Consider the following 6081-nt stretch of genomic DNA (forward strand, 5'->3'; position numbering starts at 1 on the left):
TGGTGTTATACGATTATAGTTATACGATTATAATTATGCGATTATTACTTCTCTATCTTGTTTGTATAACCCAGCTATTTGGAAAATTAATATATAGATAAATAAATACAGATAGTTGAAGCATTAAAACAATATTATAACAATGCATGTTAGAATACCAATCAACAGCATATCTAAAAATCTCTATTTTTCAGATTCAAGGTAAAGAACCAGGCCCGGTCCGCCACGAAGAATTAACCAGTAACTTTTCAAACGTGAAGCCGTATAACCCCCACAACACGCTCTATCGACTCTAGCCGCTCGGCCCTGTAACGAGAACAAACGTGACCAATTATTTATAATATTCTTTATTATATAACTGGGACCGCCGCCGGATTCTCATGATACGACGACGTTGTAAAGGATCTAATCTAAGGCTAAAAGCGCAAACAAAAGATCACGTGAGATATTTATAATCCTGTACTCTTTGTTTTATAACTGGGACCGCCGCCGGATTCTCATGATACGACGACGTTGTAAAGGATCTAATCTAAGGCTAAAAGCGCAAACAAAAGATCACGTGAGAGAGATCACGTGAGCTTCTCGTAATAACCGGAGTCGGTTCTATTAAATAATCTCAGTGGTCCGTTGGTTAACAAGTGGTTCAACATTGCCAAAGTGTTCCCACGCCATTCTCTTCCTCTTCTATCAAACATTAACAAATATACCAATTATATAAATATACACACTGGCAACCATACAATTTTGATGAGTTACTTTAGTTTTCTTGATTTTTTTTTAAATATATGTTTTGATGAATTACGATGTATCTAACTGGTTATGATTAGTATAAAACTGTCTATAATAGAAAAATAAATTAGTGTAGTTAATTCACTTTTAACTCTCCTACTGTAGACCATGTTAGAAATAACAAGTATATATATATATATACGAAGTTTATAATAAGATCATTGAGTTATTTTAACAGATTGGTTATATAAAAAAAAAGTCAACATCATATAGATCCATGATCATATTTTTTGGTTGTCTACTTGATTGCATGGAATATTTGTTTTGTTTGAATCAAAGTGAAGCAAAAGTTAATAACCTTTGACGTAGAATCTTTACAATCAACATATCAAAAGAAGCTCTTGTTATGATCGCCATGGAGCGTGCGTCTATTAACCAGACCGAACTTCCCGTGACTTCTTTTGTCAATTTTCAAATTGAACAAATCCAAAGCGCATGGTTAACTCAAAATCGATAGACAAATAGATGTAGATCATATAAATTCTTACGTACATCTCTTCTTCGGTAACATCAGTTACAGCTAGACGAGCAGTTTTGATCTTGTCCTTGATGAAGAAAGAAGCATGCTTCTTCAACTCATGGAACACAGGATTTTGCATAAGCTTAGACATCTTTGCTTTCTGATCTATCAACAAACCATATCAATATATATCTCTACTTATATGCTTGTTATGCATGCTTTCATTAGAGTTTTAGTACGCAAGAACAACAACTCCCAGTATACGTAGAACAAAACCCACACTATGATTATAATTGATTGGGTTTCTGCTGAATTTATGCTAGTAGAAACTCCACAATCCAACATTATGATTATTGATTGGGTTTTAGCTAACAAGTAGTGGTTTTAGACCAGACACTAGCTTATATATACGCTATCTAGAATTTGTCAAGTTTCATACACAGCACTAGCAACCTATAATATTAAAGCCACTTGGAGCAGGTATGAGCTTCTGAGTAATGATTCCAAAGCTTTGAGGGTTCATCGTTTTAGAACCGTATACATAATAACCGTAAACAATGTGCATAATATATGATATTCGTATGGAGGAAGAAAGAAAAAAAACAATGATTCAGGAGGTGTTCGAGAGAGTTGGAAAAGTAGCTTATCGGCTTCGCTTGCCTGCAAATAAAATCAGTGGTGGGGTGTGGTGAAACGGTTACTACTTTACCACCGATGTTGATATCCAATGAGGATGAGTTGGTAGTTGAACCAAAAGAGTTGTTGGACACTTGTTATAGTGGAGAAGGTCATTTGGAAGTATTGGTTCAGTGGAACAATTTGCATGCTCATGAAACCGAAGGAATTCAAATCACAGTTTCCATCTTAGGAGCTTGAGGGCAAGCTCAGTCTTCGAAAGAGGGTATTGATATGCCAATGAGAGTATACATTACGAGAAGGAAAAGAGCGTTGGAGGGAGAAGCTTTGTTGAATCGAAGAAGTTTATATTCAGTCAAATAATTAAATAAAGTCAACAGGAATTCCTTAATCAGAATCCAGCTAGTTATCAAGGCACTACGGTGGAAGAACTAGAGAGGACTGTAGTATGCTAGAAGCAGAGGTTACTGAGGAAGAAATTCATAAGGTTATGTTCTCTATGCCATCAAACAAGTCTCCTGGACCTGATGGCTTCCCTTGTGAGTTCTACAGTAAGCTTCAATGCTTGAAAAAAGATGACAAGCTCCCTGCACACGATTCACATAAAAATGAAATGGACTGGTTCTTTCGGACACCCACTTATGTTTTAAAGCAGCCTGAAGACAATTGACAGAAAATAGAAATGAAGTTTAAGCTATCAGAGTTTTTCCATAGATCTCGTATACTAAATCACTTATAGTGGGTCACATTTCAAATCTAGCCTAGACAAATACTAATAAATTCCTCATGTTTAGCCTACAATAAAGTGGACCTCATACTAAATACCAAACACATTCTTTAGGACATTAGGTTAAATAGTAGTACTACTATTCAGTCTCAAAATAAAACAAGAATGACAAAAACGTATGAAGCAACAATACCTCGAACGATAAAAGGTTAAATGCCAAAATACAACGACGAACAAACATTTCCAAGTTGCTATTCGGATCCAAAACAATCTGATCATCTTGCACAGCTCCTGAATCAAGGCTCCCAAGCATTCCTTCATATAAAAATAAAACAATGAATAACAAGATCCAAACATGATGAAAAGAAGAAAAACGGACCTTTAAGCTAACCTCGCATGTCAGTGAAGAAATTCGATAGACCATCTGGTGAAGACAAAGATGAAAATCGATTAGTCAAATGCTCAGTAAGCCACACATCCATGTCTTCCCCAACGTCTCTCAATTCGTTGATGAGCTCTTCCAGCTTCATCTCATACATATCATCGCATGCCTGCAACATTTTATTAATTAATTATCATATTTTCGTCAGGACAATTGTTCCAAATCCACACTCTTATCATCATTCACCGAGACCAATAAGAAAATGGAATCAATATAAGCTACAAGATTCTCATCAACTCTGAGCCGTGCACTGTAAACAATGAGATAAATGCAAATCCAAGAGAAAACGAAGAGTGAGAGCAAGTAGAGGCCGAGGCGGTTATGCTGAGAAACGGAAGAGAAAGGGAAGGGAAGCGAAATCTGAGCAGACGGCGCGTATATTTGCAGGAGAACGCAAAGGGAGATCTTGTGCGGAGTTACGGCGAAACCGCCGGCTGTTCTCGTTAATCCGGCCATTTCTCTCCGTCGCCGGCTAGCCAATAAGGAATTCACTCTCACTTTATAATTCACGATGTAGCTCAGTCTATCTCCGGTTACTTACTCCGACGAGCAGCTGGGCTTAGGTCACTTCGGAGAGATTTAATTTTGGCTCGAGTCGCCGGGAAAGTGAGCACTGGTTTGAAAAGAAAATAAAAAATAAAACCATTTTCTTAAATTGGAGAACCGGTTATTTATTTCCGGTTAACAATCGGGTGGTACAGCCGGCCCGTCCAGTTAAGAGTATCTTTTTATCTGAAAGATGATGTTTATTAGCTGGACATACACATCATCGGGGATGTAGCTCAGATGGTAGAGCGCTCGCTTAGCATGCGAGAGGTACGGGGATCGATACCCCGCATCTCCACAAATTTTTTTTTTTTAATTCTACAGGTCATCAGCTGCAAGTGTAAAAGATACTTTCTCTTGTTACATGGCTCCGATTCCTCTGAAACCACAGGATCTTCTGCCAGCGAATTTTAGGCACGAAGTTTTTTTTACTTTAAATCTTGTGATTCATATGGTTGAAACAATGTTTCAGGGATGTTGTGATGGAATACTCAAAGCAAGTGATGAACATGCTTTGCCTGACCTAACTTCAGGCGCAAGTAAGGACCTCTGATGACGATGTATATAAAATTTTACATATTAATGTAACATAAGAAAAATATGAGTGAGTTACTTGAATCTGACATGTACAACAGAACCACTTGCGCATCCTTGTTCAATAAGAGATGTTACACAACCTTTTGGCTCCTGAAATAGAATTAAGTAAGCTGAATATGAACGCAAAGTAGATAGGAGCAAAGAAACAGAGACCAAATTAACAACCTTTATGGACTATTGATTGTGGACATTCGACATGTTTATCAAAATCAAAACTTTCAATCAAGAACAGACACATCATCCAACATCTAGTAGACTGAGAACATTTGTTTTAATCCTACATGCAAAAACAAAAAAAAGCAATAACCTCCTCTTTGCCGCCAGATTCGGCCAAAGATGACAACTTTACCATCCAGCAGACTCAAAATTTTAGAATCAGAAACAAAACCATGAATCTAGAGACTACATGTTTTTTTCTATAAAATCCAATGCAACCTGTACGCAGAGAGTAGAAGAAGAACAATGAAGGTATCTACATCCCTCAAATTGATCCAGCATGCATCAAATACTCAAACAGTAGCACTGATACATTATAGCAAATACCACTATGGTGACAGTCTCTTTAACGACGCCATATTGTGACGGTTGCAGCACTGTTCACCGAAACAAGAACATACTCTGTTAAAACCTGAAACAGAATACTAATTGGTGAGCATGGAAGAATGATCAAGTACTAAATTGGATTTTCAAAAGCTGCTTCAACCTCCACCTATCAAGACAAGTTCATTCTTTACATAACTATAAACTGTTAGCAAGTGCTCACCATGAAGAAAGCCAGTCCTCCACCAAAAAGGCATCAAAGTTCGAGCAAAATGTGCTACACTATCAACGTATTTGTCGTCTCTAAATAATACCAGTCATAAATGTGAATGGATTTTTCAGGCCTAGATAAACAGAAAACTATATAAATTAATTCATGTAATGTGGCTTTTAAGAACAAGAATGAAGCTTTTAACCTTGCCAATTAGATGAAGCAAACATCAATCAAATAGTTAACAGTAGCAGTGAGACAACAGAAATTAGTTATGCGTTTGGTAAACAAGCAGTGACATCTAAGAATACGAAGGTTAAAGACATATAATCAATGTTCAAACTCTCTGTAGATATCTCAGAGCAGGTTAAAAACTGAATTCAAGGAAGGCAGGAACCTCAATGTATAGTGGTGAATCGCTCTGGATCCACTTGGAGTTTGACATAGAATGAAAACGCCAAAGAGGTTAGTGAAATTAACCTAGCAATGACCTTCAAGAGTAAAAAGAAATAGAAAGAGCACACAACTCAATCAATCAAAGGGAAGCTCCAAATACAGTGAAGGGCTGCTTCAAGGAAATCAACGCGAATGAATCTGAGTAATCGGAGAAATCCTCTCAAAATACAATCCATTCGGTTTGAATAAAAGATAATATAGTTATGGCCAGTGCAAAGATAATACTCCCATTAATATATGATTAAAATACGATACCAAATACGTTAATACGACCCGACCCACAACTGAAAATATAAAATACAAATCGGCGGCCATGAGTAGGCGGCGGATGTTATTTGAAATGCAAAAGAAATATATAACAATAAAACGGCGGCGGCTGTCGACTCATGGAAGTGCGGCGGTTTTGTTGGCTCCGGTGCGGTGGCTCTATTGGTTGCCTTTTGTCGTTGTCATACTTCGGGTTGTGCGACGAAATAGACTTCGGGTTACGACGGGACCACGGGTACAGTCATTAACAATGACTTTTTTCTTTCTTTTTTTCTTTCCACGGGTTCCGTCGGTGACGGCAGCCCCTGACTGACTGGTTCCGCCGGTGTCAACCACTGGCCCCCTGGTTCCGTCGGTGATTTCAACCACTGTATCCCTGGTTCCGCGGGTGACTTCGGGCGTATTTTCAC

General features: G+C 37.8%; 1 non-coding gene across 1 annotated transcript; it reads left to right on the plus strand.

Annotated features, from left to right (window-relative positions):
- Positions 1–3825: 3825 nt before the first annotated feature.
- TRNAA-AGC lies at positions 3826–3898 on the plus strand. Its single transcript has one exon. It is a non-coding gene; the product is annotated as a tRNA-Ala (tRNA).
- Positions 3899–6081: the final 2183 nt, after the last annotated feature.

The sequence above is a fragment of the Brassica rapa genome, chromosome A09 (genome assembly GCF_000309985.2).
Source record: "Brassica rapa cultivar Chiifu-401-42 chromosome A09, CAAS_Brap_v3.01, whole genome shotgun sequence".
Classification (NCBI taxonomy): Eukaryota; Viridiplantae; Streptophyta; class Magnoliopsida; order Brassicales; family Brassicaceae; genus Brassica; species Brassica rapa.